Source organism: Rattus norvegicus, chromosome 16, assembly GCF_021556685.1.
Source record: "Rattus norvegicus strain SHRSP/BbbUtx chromosome 16, alternate assembly SHRSP_T2T, whole genome shotgun sequence".
NCBI classification, from domain to species: domain Eukaryota; kingdom Metazoa; phylum Chordata; class Mammalia; order Rodentia; family Muridae; genus Rattus; species Rattus norvegicus.
The window spans coordinates 87877088-87890190 of NC_141549.1; the positions used below are offsets into that span (position 1 = coordinate 87877088).

The window sequence follows — 13103 nt, forward strand, 5'->3', positions numbered from 1 at the left end:
TTCATATTTGTGATCCACTTCTTTTCAGACGACTTGGAGCAACTTTCAAGGATTGAATGTGTAACGAGATTAATATTGCAATGCCAATTCATACAGTAAGGGAAGTAGTGATGTCCACATGGGTTTATTTATGTCTGGGTAACCGAATGGATAATAGACTTTGTAGGTAGGAGAGACGATGACCCTCAAGTCAGAAGAGAGGCTGATTCAGAACAGATAAGCCTGACTCAAGCTTACATCACACTCACTGCAGAGACCGTGGAGATGAGCTATAAAAACACCAGTACTGGAATTCTGACATTAATCTATTTCTCTAAGATCCAGAACCAGGTGAGGCTTATTCCGTGCTGGGAATTCAGTAGAGGGTCTTGGGGGAACTCTGAGAACAGATTCAAAGGCACGATATTTGGCAGTGTCGCTCTAGTCGGTGAAGTATACTTTCAATGCCCTGACTAATTCTGTCATTGTGGCTGAGCCCTTATTCAACCTCTGAGGGAGCCATGCAGACATTGCTTCAAATGGTACCAAATATCAAGAGTAGCATTTGAAATAAACAGGCCATTTCACTGAAACAAACCAATTTGCCCAAAGTTCAGAGGGCATATAATAACCCTTTTATTTCTCCTTTATTTTTGTTCTGTTGTACATTACAAATGACATGCCATGTGGCTCTTTGCAGCAATGGTTTGCAGATATAAATCGAACATATGCTCTGCTCAGGAGCATGTGCATGAGACCCACTGGTGTCTGTAGCTGTGAGGTAGAGGTGACTTGGGATCCTCATACTAAAATTTTCTATAAACAAGAGTGACTTACTTAAAGAGAAGCCAAGCCAAGCTCGTAGCTTTCGGGGACGAATGGCTCATTTTAGAATTAAACACCTGAGCCCTTTGCTGGTAAACTTATAAGAAATGCAATTCAAATTACATTCTACTTCCTGATCCAGATTCCAAACTCATCAATCTTAGCACTAGTGTCTCCCACATTTCACAATTAAAGATAACCGATTATCCTCTTCTCATGACAGATTACATAGTTTCAAGGGTTGAAATTATTCTATTTCATTTTTATGACTTATTGAGGAAGGGAATGTATTTTTTTTCTTTTAAGGGAAATAACCATGAGAAACAAAAGGGTCGACAGCTACTCTAATTTTAAATTTTATTTTAGAGTCAGAATCACCTAATCAAGAATGTCAATTTTTAGGTAAAATGTAAAACAACTTGAAGTCTAAAATAATAATCGTTCATACCCAAGACTAGTCACTGTAGGATGAGACAAGGGTGGATAGTAGGTGGATGATAGATAAGGATGATAGACAATAGGTAGGCTATAGAAAGATGATAGATAATAAATAGATAAGCTTTAGAGAGATGATACATAATAGATATATAGGATAGACGATAACTAGTAAATAGACTAGAAGTAGATGAATGATAATAAATAAATAGATAAGTGATAAACAGACAGACAGACAGACAGATGATAGTAGTCAAGGAAGGGAGAGAAGGAAGCAATGAGAGGAACGGCAATGTCAAAGAGAAGGATTGGCATGAAGAATGTCTTAGTCACTGTTCTATTCCTGTGAAGAAATTTGATGACTACAGCAACTGTTACAAAAGAACACATTTAATCAGGGTGGTTTATTGTAAAGAGATCTAATACATTATTGTCACGGTGGGAAGTATGGCAGCAGGCAGGCAGAAATGGTGCTGCAGAGGTAGCTGAAAGGTCAACATTGGGATCAACAGGCACCAGGAAGAGAGAGTGACGCTAAGCCTGTCTTGGGCCCTCAAACCTCAAAACCCACTTCTAGTGACATACTTCTTCCGTATCTCCTAATCCCTGTCCAGTAGAGCAACTCCCTAAAGACCAAATATTCAGATATAAAAGCCTATGGGGGCCATTCCTACTCAAATCACCACAAAGGCAAAAATGTGAGAAAGGAAGGGTGGACAGTTTAACAAACAGAATGGTAACTTGCAGGCTATTGTGCCCTCTCTTTTCTTTACAGAATGAGAGTTCCAATCTTATTAAGTATCTTCAGAAAGTGATTGTTGTCACCAACTCTCTGAGCAAGGTTTCTACAGCTATTCTGCCAACAGTCCTATTGTACCCTCAACAAACAAACACAGTCAGAACCACTCTGTTCTCTGTCAGGACAATGAGAAAGGCAAGTATGGCAGTACAATTGGCTCCTGGCCTTCTTCCCACAGGAGCATAACTGTCTGTCAGGACTGATGGTCATAGTTGCATTTTTCTGTGTTTTTTAAGTGCCATGTTTCCGTGCTGTCTGGTTGTGATTATTCATGATGCTGTGAGGTTATTATAGAAAATATCCCAGGATTCTTGTATCTATCACGGTATAAGTCTACAAGTATAGACTTTCAATTAACCATATCTATCTATCATCTATCTATCTATCTATCTATCTATCTATCTATCTATCTATCTATCTATCTATCTATCCATCCATCCATCTACCTACTTACCTTCCTATCTATTATCTATCTTATATCTTTAAGAAAAAAAACTAAAGCATTCTTAAATTATTACCTCTATCCACAGCATTTTATGTACATTTCCCCAAAATCCACTTAGTATAATCCACATATTTAGCTGGATTTGTTAACATTTGATTATCTGTAATCACAGTGAAGCCATGGCTTCTCACATCTACAATGAAGAGCCCTATCCTGTTCAGTACCAAGGCAAGCAACACACCTCCCTGTGATTCACGCTAAATTACTGTCATTGAATATCCCTCTGACCCTCTGTCACTTCCGTCCTGTGTATTCAATTCATCATCTTGATGCATGGTTATTTTCTGAATATACTTAAGTTATTATTATAATATGTAATGTATTCTACAGAAGCTCCCACACACGTTTCCTAAACAGAATTAATCTCTTTGTATTTTGATGCCAACCTGTTAAGTTTTCTTTTGTTTGATGCCTTTGAAGGTGATGTGCATAGCAGAGGGATTGCCATGAGTCAGAAGAGGCATAAGGCTGTACATAGTGAATTCCTCTCTAGAACTACATTGCAAGGCCCTGTCTGGGCAGGGAGACACACACACACACACACACACACACACACACACACACACACAGAGAGAGAGAGAGAGAGAGAGAGAGAGAGAGAGAGAGACATGCACAGAGAGAGAGACATGCACAGAGAGAGAGAGAGAGAGAAACAGACACACAGACACAGAAGCAGGCACACAGATATACATACATACACACACACACATACACACACACACACAGAGAGAGAGAGAGAGAGAGAGAGAGAGAGAGAGATACACACACAGAGAGAGAGAGAAACAGACACACAGACACAGAAGCAGGCACACAGATATACATACATACACACACACACATACACACACACACACAGAGAGAGAGAGAGAGAGAGAGAGAGAGAGAGAGAGAGAGACATACACACAGAGAGAGAGAGAAACAGACACACAGACACGGAAGCAGGCACACAGATATACATACATACACACACACATACACACACACAGAGAGAGAGAGAGAGAGACATACACAGAGAGAGAGAGAGAAACAGACACACAGACACAGAAGCAGGCACACAGATATACATACATACACACACACACACACACACATACACACAGAGAGAGAGACAGAGAGGCAGAGAGACAGGGAGCGTCACACTTTAAGAGATATTTGAGCAAAGCCACTAAAGTCATTTTAATATAGTAATTTTCATTGTTCTTTAATTCTCCTTAATTAACACACATATACATGTACATACACATGCACATACATATATTCATATAGACATGTACATACACATGCTCACACACATGTACACACACAAACACACATACACACACACACACACACACACACACACACACACACTTTCCTTTGTTTCTGGGTCCAGTTCTGATGAGCTGTGATCTGTTCCATACCCAATCATTAAGGGAGCAGTTACGTGAGACTTGTCAGGCTGCTCACTGAGGTCTCAAGGCCATTTGTGGCAAGCACTGGGGCTTTGCTCTGATCTAATTAAGCTTCCATTAACTGAGACAGGCGAGGTCCATTTGCTCTGTCTTGTAATCAGCCTCCACCCAATATCTCTAATAGCACATGTTGCTGAGTTTTCTTTATGACTCTTTCTGACAGCTTTTCTCCTTCTACAGAATATGGTCTTTAATCCTGAGGAAGATAAAGGTTATAACCAAATTACTTTCACCGGTACTTTCAAGAGCTTGGAGCTTGCCTTGCAGAGTAACAGAGATAAGCCAAGCAGAGCTGGGGAGCAGCTGTTGCCTTGTGGAACTCTATCTAAATTGTCTGGTCAGTCTAAGCACATTGTCATCATTAGTGAGGGGAACTTGTTGCCACCAGATAGAAACCTATATCACTAAGAGGAGGGTTCAGTGGATTTGAAATAGTAAAGTACCATGGGAAGCAAGGGGAGAGATGGATTGCAGGAAAAAGAGGGAGGATCATGACCATTTTGAAAGAGTATACTCCTTCAGGTAGACTGACCCATGAAGGGACAGGGAAAGAATGGCAAACCCATGTTGTGAACTTCTCGGTTAAAAGGGTTAAAAATAAAAACACTGTGATCATATTCATTCTTAAAAATGGAGTACCATGGCCTGGACACAGAGAATTGATCATGGGGCCAATATAGAATCCTGGTGACAATCACTAATCCAGCGGAAAACAAAGAAGATGTTAACTTGGTGATGCTATGCCAGGAGCCTCCCCACCTGGAGCGGGTTGAACCTGGGCACAGAGTGGGACTCTGATGTGGCTTTAAAGACTGATGTTCTCTGGATGTTCTAGCTCTCTAACTGTACTGAGATGCTGATGATAGCTTCTAAAAAGTCCTAGAAATGTTCTTGCTCTTTCTAAGGATAAAAAGCGGCTGGTTTAGGGGATTGACACCTGTAGCCTAACAGCAGGAGATTAAGTAACGTGCCCTTTGTTCTATCTCAGCAGGAACTGCGGGGCTCTAACTTTCAGCCTGCTAGTAGAAGTCAGGGCAGAAAAAGGGACACTTTGAAAAATGATTATAGCATTTACAACTAAGTTGTAAGAAGTTTCCTATAAAAGCTATCTAAGAAAAGGGGGGAAGACCCTAAGTGTGGCAAGGAAAATATTTTTTTGAGTTCTTTTCTTTGTTCTCAGCACTTAAACATCTTTCAGAATACAAATCACACGGTAAAAAGTTCATCACAAGTTCACACACAAATTCAAGTAAGTTCATAAATCAAATAAGAAGTTTACAACAGTGAATGTTTACATGAATATCCATTAGGAATAATTATCCCGTTAAACATTCGTCACCTGTCTCAGCTCCACAGGTTCATTGTAACTAAGATATTAGTGAGATTTTGTTTAGATAAACCAGTAAGCCAGTTAATATTTTATCTTCTGTTCTAGTACCTCTAATAAATCATTAGTCCCATTTTATGACCTTTGATTAATGGTTTTACCATCTCTTGGAGTGTGCTCTGTGTAGTAGAAAGTCTGTTACTATCTAGAAGCAATTAACTGGTGACACATGGGAGGCTGACAGTTCTCATTGCAGTTTTGACTATCAGAAAGGGACTTAATATCAGTCCCACTATAAAAGACCTTAATAAATACTGATATAATTTTAGGGATTCTTAATAGGGTCATCATTAAGAATTACAAAGTCATCCATTTGTCTATATAGCATCACTATAGGATAGTACATCTTTGTAGAACTGCAGGGTTCTGCTCAAAAGGGAGGGGCTAATTCATGGTGATTGTTATACATGTTTAAGAATAACAGGAAAAGCATATTAATAGCAGGAATCTTTCCTAAAGTGATTTTCTCCTAGGCCTTACCTACTGGAGTTCTGTTGTAGATTTTAATCTTAGGCGGACATCTCAGGAAGATCACCTGCTGGTTACTAGCTTGTCCTGTGATGGCTCCTGACAATGGCAGGATTGGGTGTTAGATGAAAAATGACAAGTTTGAGATATGGTGAAAGATTTACATGTTTGGGGGGACTGAAAGCACAGTCTTACTGAAAGTTTCCACAGGTGTTCTATTGAGAACTGAATGCTAACCCAAAGGTAAAATGCACATCAGCTTTGAAAAAACCATTAGGTAACTAGGGGGGACAGCTGGCTGGCAGATGAATATTTAATAGGGAGATAAGTGTGTAAATACAAGTTACAGCTTCATAAATCACAGAAATGAATGAAACCACCAGCGTCTAAAAAATTGAATTACATCACCCAGATTTGATTAGCAGATACGCTTATTAATAATTTAAGCACATAAATTAGAATTAAGGGAAGAATGACTTAAATGCTTTACAAGACACAACCGTAAATGGGCAAGCGATCTCAGATTGTTTTACTTTACAGATAAATCACTGCATATGGAGAAAAGCAGTTCTGAATCCTGTTGTCTGATATACCTAAGAAATAGAGACATGGACAGTGACATTAATTTCTGTATTGTTGATGCTGGAGAAATCAAGTCTCTTTTAGTAAGTTACCAGTCTTGCTAATAAAATAATTTAGAAACTGTCTCAGAAGAAAAAGTGAGGATGATATTGGAGTTGGAGGAAAGAACAATGAATCGGGCTAGCTGTTAACCTCAGCAGCTGCCAGGAACAGGGGCATGGATGGGTAGAGTAGCCCAATAGTCTTCAGGAATGGCAGGCAGAAAGCAGTTGCACGTTGGAGAGGAAGGCAGTGTCAGGGAGAGACTAGGGAAGTTCAGAAACAGAGAGATGGAAAGGAGGAATGGATACAGTAAGCCCTTCTGTGTTAAACCTCACAAAGATGGGCAGGCTGCATGGTGGAGGCTTGTAGGCAGCTGCATTGTGGCAGTCAAGAATTCTACCACTGAACCACCAATTCAGACAGCAGCTGCATTATGGAAAGTGTTTTCTGGGAAGGAGAAATATATTATCTCACTGATCAGTATTTCTTCTATCTTCTTGGAATGTCTTTAGGTGGGTCAGATTTTCTGTAGGATGGTCTACTAGGCAGGTGATTGGTAGGTACAGATGGATTTAATAATGATGATAATAATAATAATAACTTTAAGTATTATTATTTATGTGTATATGTTTTTTCTACATGTACGTCTTTCTGTGCACCATGAGTGTACAGTGCTTGTGGAGCAGGTTTTGAGTCCAGGGAAAACTGGAGTTATAGATTGTTAGCTGCTATAAGAGTGCTTGGAATTAATCTATATCGACTTAACCACTGAGCCATCTCTCCAGGCCCTGGATCCAGAGAGGACATGTAATTTTATAATCTGTAAATTCCACCACAATGTCTTGTATCTATCCAAAACCAGAGGTATTCTATTCTTTTGACCAAGACGTCTGAGTTGGGACAGTGTGATAATGTTCCTTTCTGGTGTTACCAAGGAAATGAGGGGCGAAGTAAAGGCAGCCATAGGGGATTTGATCTCTAGTGACTTCCCAAGCTACTCGTATTACCTAGCTACCTACCTGTACTTTATAAACAGCAATAAGTCTGGTCTCAGTGGCTGAAAAGGGAAGTCATATAAACCTTGAACTGTTAGGAGAACACAGGGCGTATTCCAGACTCAACTCCTGTGAAGCATTCGCAGGACTTCTGAGCCTATAATGAAGTTTTTTTTTTTTCTTGGAATAAACAAAATTACACAGATGGTTAGGGTAGTATCTTATAATTGTGGGGATCATATTTTCTGGCATATAAATATATTATTGGAAAATTGGCTAGAATTTCATATTGTTGAAAAGACCTGGTGTACACACACGGAATTTATTTGTGAACGTAGGAAGGATTGATTAAGAGAAGACTTTAAGCTGTCAGCGATGAGTGGTGATAAGACCTTACTAACAGCAGTGTTGCACGAGCACAGTGCATCTTCTTTTCTTCATGCCGATGCCAAGAGGGTATCTGTAAAAAGGGAACATAGAAGAGCAGGATGGAATGATCCCAGTCACATTCTAGGTTATCACTGCCCCTGAGTGGATGTGTCAACCTCCTGGAACTTTGTTCCTTCTCTGAAACAAGGGCATTTCTGACTTCCCTTGATAGGCCATTCACAGGGGCTCTCTGACCTACTCAGATCTGGGCAGAGTCTGTGGCATCCATTCTCTGAGTTCTATCCATTAACCCCCTAAGCTCTCTGTTAAGCATGACGCTATTCCTGCAGAGCAGAGTGGGAGGAGAGGCCTGAGGGTCAGGTTTATTCTGTGGATTGCCCTGTCAAAGTCCTGGGTCTTACACAGGAAGCATTACCTGGACTTCTTCCTGATCTTAATCCACTCTCCTTTTGGATCATGGGTGTATAAACAAATGAATTCTCACTGGCCCATGACTTCTGTCTTTCTTCTTAGGATGTCAGTTCCTGTTGCCACACATCCTTTGGTTTATGGTCTCCCATGTTGTGCTTTCCCATTTTGGGAATCATCTTATGCTGTCCTATCCTTTTGATATTGTGAGAGCCCCAATTCTAAAGTTACTTTGTACTTCTGTGGGGTTTTTAACCTAGCAGAGTGAGATATCAAAGCACTGGAGAAACACCCTTCTTGAAGATCTTCTGTGTTTCAGTGAAACAACACCTTTTTCTATTTGATTTCAATGATTGAACAGTGCAAGTTTTAAAATGGTTTCTTGAGACCTGCTAGCTTGCCTAAAAGGTTTGAGGAAAAATGGAGAGTAACTTACAAAGAAGTCTTTATGGACTGACTCAAAGAATAGTTATTCTTGTATTTATAGAAGATTCTGCTACAGGACAATTGCTGTTTCCATGGTTACTGGAAGTGTGTAGTTTCCACGTTTCCACCCCCTGTCTTGGTTGCTGACGTCACAATCTCGGGCAGAGAGTCACCACTCAAATGCTACAAGACAGAAGTTATTTATGGTGTCCTCTGTGTCTCTGTAAGGAAATCCACTCTTCTGAAACAAATAAGACTGTGTAGAGCTGAAAGCAGTCAGTGGAATTCCTCCTCTTGTGTTACACCACATTATCTATAGCACCGTCTCTACTTGCTACCTGCACAGTATTCCCATGGCTCTGGAAAACAGGCCCCCCTGTAAGGCATTTGCTCTCACTGGGAGGAGCAGGCATACCCATCCCCCAAGAATCATCTTCTGCTCAGGTCTAACCTGGTGGTTTGGAAAAAAATGACAGTAAGTCACCTCTCATGATGGAAGGGTTTCAGTATGATTTCCTGATGAAACTGGTTTCAAGAAATGAAACTTAGTATCCTTCTATAAGTTTCTTCAGCAAAGAAATCAAAAACAAAGCAAAATGAAAATCCAAAGCTTTGAAGGGGGCTCTGTTCTTTGGAAGCCAGATTTATGTGGTGAAAACAGTGGTAAATGTGACCATGTAAGAATAATAATATATACACATGTCATATGCCCACATGTTAATTAAACCCTCCAAGGAGATAATTCGAGGGTGGGCATGTTTTTAATCTGTTCAGGAACATTGGTCATTTTCTGACTGGATCAATTCATTGCTGTTAACTCTAAAATGTCATGATCAAATAACACCCTCCCAGAACATGGTTTGAACACACAATGCTACTATGAAAGGAGGAAGAGATGTTGACAGAGTCACAGGACATCCACAGTTAGAAAAGAGACAGTTTACAGTGAGGGTGGTATTCAGACTTTGAAGGCCAACAGTGCATGTCAGGTGAAAGGCACTGGTGACTCAGAGTAACTCATCTCAGAGAGGCTAGCTTACCAGTTTCTCCATTCCTGTGTTTCAAAGCCTCCGCCATGACGTACTCTCACGGCTCCTGTGTTCTACACTGTTACAGTTTGTTGCAGTTTCCTCTCCAACCGGAATCGGCCAGTACAAAGAAAACGCAACTCAATATGAAAACAATCTAGCATCTAGATTGGGCAGATCCACCCTACACTGTCCTATTCCTAGCTCCCAAATCCCTCATCCCTTGCACCTTTTATTTGCCAGGTCTCCAGCTTCTCCTTCTCCCACGACAACTCTCTGCTCCCTTCTCCACTCTCCTCCCCCGACTCCTCCCCCTCCTGACTTTTCCCCCTCCTGACTCCTCCCCTCTCCTGACTCCTCCCCTCTCGCTCCCGACTCCTCCCTCTGCCCAAATCTCGAGCTCTTGCCTTTATTTTACAAATTCAGAGAGAACTCCAAGGCAAACCACAACACTATACAGTTAATATGAGAATGGCAATTGCTAGTAAATGAATGTTCTTTTGTTGCACAAACTTCTCAGAACTCAAAAAATAAGCAGAAATGAAGTGAAATGGTTTTCATATTATCAGCACACTGTAGTATATTTTATACCATAATATTTTATAGAAATACACACACACACACACACACACACACACACACACACACACACACACACACACACACTAGGGATGAGAACACTGCAGTCACTGACTCTCTGCACTTTAATCACTTGTCATTCTCTGTAACAGCCTAATCTACTGCTAAAATCATCTTCCTTGGTGATGACCCAGAGCAGCACTGATCTGAGGGCATTTGGAGAAGTACTTAGAGGGTAGCTGGGGTGCCACATCAATAGAGTAGTGGATTCTCCTCTAGAGTCTATGTTCACACCATTTCTGCTGGGTTTACAGCACAAGGTCAGAGTTCACTCCTATTTACTGGGCCTTTACACTACAGCATTTCCTCCTACATCCAAGGCTTGGGCAGAATCTCAGAAGAGGGCGTAGACAGAGTCTAAGAACCAGAGGACCAAGATATCTGCTGTGAAATGCCATCTTCAGGTTGTACCAAGGAAGCTTCACCCATGAGCTCTCAAAAGCTATGATAGTCTCCATTAAATTGTGCTAATCAATACTCTCTGTGGATGGGCATGAGCTCCCAGGGCTCCACTCCTAGATAAGAAGCCAATGGGTGCTGTTGAGGAAGGGAGAATCAGTTTTCTTCAGGAACCCACTCACAGGTTCTCTATGCCCACATGGTCAGCCCTACACACATGTAGGCAACTCTACTTGGTCTCAGTCTTATATATGCCTATGTATGTATATACAAATACATATTTGTATATATATTACAAAGACATGCATTTGAAAGAAAATATGGGGTGGAGAGGACCTTGAAGGAGTTGATGGGAGTAGGGAGGAGTTTATGATCAAAATCATATACTAATATACAATAACATGTTGACCCAGTATGAATTGATAAGTATGCAGCTTTATTCCTATGGCCTGGGTTATTAAATGATGAAACACTCAGCAAATGGATCTTAGCTGGTCAGTGAATGATTGACACTTACTTCATGCCAATAACCATGTGCAGGTCTCTCCAGGGGCGGGGGTGTCATGCAGGGTGAGAGCTAAGTCAGTGTGGACTTCCGGAACATGGCTGACATGGCTTTCAGGACTGCTGCAGATGCTGGAGAAGTATGTGCTCTCCACAGAGATCGGCTTATTTGACCATTTCATCATTTCTGGGAAATAGTGACCATTTTTATCCCTTTCATCTTGCACACCAGGAGGCTGAAACTAATCAGAATGAACGATTTTTCTAAGGCATGAAAAGAACGCCAGATGTTTGCACTGGGAGCAAGGAAAACTCTGAAACAAAGGAGAGACATCATTTAACAGTAACATAGGAAGGTGAGGGAGGGGCGATGAAGAAAGCAAACAGAATGACGACAACACTGAGTGTGAGGTTGGGATTGGCTAGCTGATGGGCCCTGTGCAGGTCGGTCAAGGACAAAACCATCTTCACTAACAGCATTTACAAAGCACGGACATCAGAGAGCCTTAAAGCCCGACCTCACAGAATGCAGCAATAACGGCACAGTTACAAGAAGATAAAATGCTATGTTAACTTTGAAAAATAGTGCACGATTTCCCCAAGGCCTTCAGTCCACCAGCTAGGCTTCCGCATTTTAGTAGATGTTGTCGACTAGCAAGGCAGCAGTAGGAGACAGAAGAGGAATGCTGTGCTTGCCAGTTTTACCTCCACAACTGAAAGAAAAGCTGCTGAGATTTTTGGAAGAGGGTGGAGATCAGAAGAGTAGGAGAAGGGATTGAAAAGGCCTCCTGAAAACATCCTCAAGCCTTCTTTGTGTGTTGTGATCTCATTTTGACATGAAAAAATTCCCAGGCAAAGCTCAGTCCACAGAGCAGAGAGGACAGTATGGAGAGGGGACAGGGTGGAGAGGGGACAGTGTAAAGGGAGCACAGTGTAGAACACTGGCTTGCTGAGAACCCATGCATCTGTGTGGCTTCTAATGGTGTACCTTAGAGGAAATGTGGAAAGGGATTCCTAGTTGGAAGAGAGGCTCCTTGCCTTCCTCCAATAAGCAGCAAGGCACATGGGGATCAGATCAATGCTTGGAAGCCAGTAAACCAGATGGAAAGTCTCATTTTATGCGGTGTCTTCATAAGTTGAGTACCATGACAACCAGTGATCTCTTGGTTGCTCCCATCGGTGAAGCCAGAATGGAAATGTCAAACTTAAATATTCCGATTAAGTGTTTGGTACTGGTTACAACCTGACTGTGCTGCCCTCGTTTGTTTACAAATCCATCGATGTTGGATAAGGATTGGGGACGCATCTAACATTTGCAGATAATCCAGGAAAGTGTGTTGCACGGTTTACAGAGCTGGAGCTCTGTAACAAAGATAAATATGGAAGCAAAAGTAAGTATTGGGGTTGGAGCTTATTGCTACCTGGAATAACCTCAAAATGGCTGATGTGGCTCTTCCTTACGTGTCTATTACGGAGCACATGTTCTAGCATGGGGTGTGTAGCACAGTAGATGCTCAACTTATGGTCGATGACTAGAAGCCTGGCACACTGGCTTAGTTAAGTAAGCAGTTAGCTTCTTGATGTATAGTTTAAAATACTGGAAATTGACCATATAAGGAGGAAATTCTCTTCAGCAAGATTGAGAAAATCAAACGACCTCTGCACCTTTCCACACCTTAAGTGTGTTCAAAATAACTAATGCTCATTCTCATCTTGATACAGTGATCAGCAGTTGCAACTTTGTTATTAAACAAGAGTTGTTCACATGAAAGCTTATTTTGCTTTGGAAAGTTTATGAAGAGATGGAGGGAAATAATTAGGATAAGAACCATATGTAAATC

The 13103-nt window shown here is 41.1% G+C and overlaps 1 protein-coding gene and 1 long non-coding RNA gene across 3 annotated transcripts in view; one reads left to right on the forward strand and one right to left on the reverse strand.

Annotated features, from left to right (window-relative positions):
• Window positions 1-13103, forward strand: part of Nalf1 (NALCN channel auxiliary factor 1) — a 522562-nt gene that overhangs the window by 63015 nt on the left and 446444 nt on the right. The window lies entirely within an intron of this gene.
• On the reverse strand, window positions 7677-9808 carry LOC120097419 (uncharacterized). The gene is made up of 3 exons (XR_015640482.1): window positions 9733-9808; window positions 8703-8875; window positions 7677-7928 (listed from the first exon to the last, which is right to left on the reverse strand). It is a non-coding gene; the product is annotated as an uncharacterized LOC120097419 (long non-coding RNA).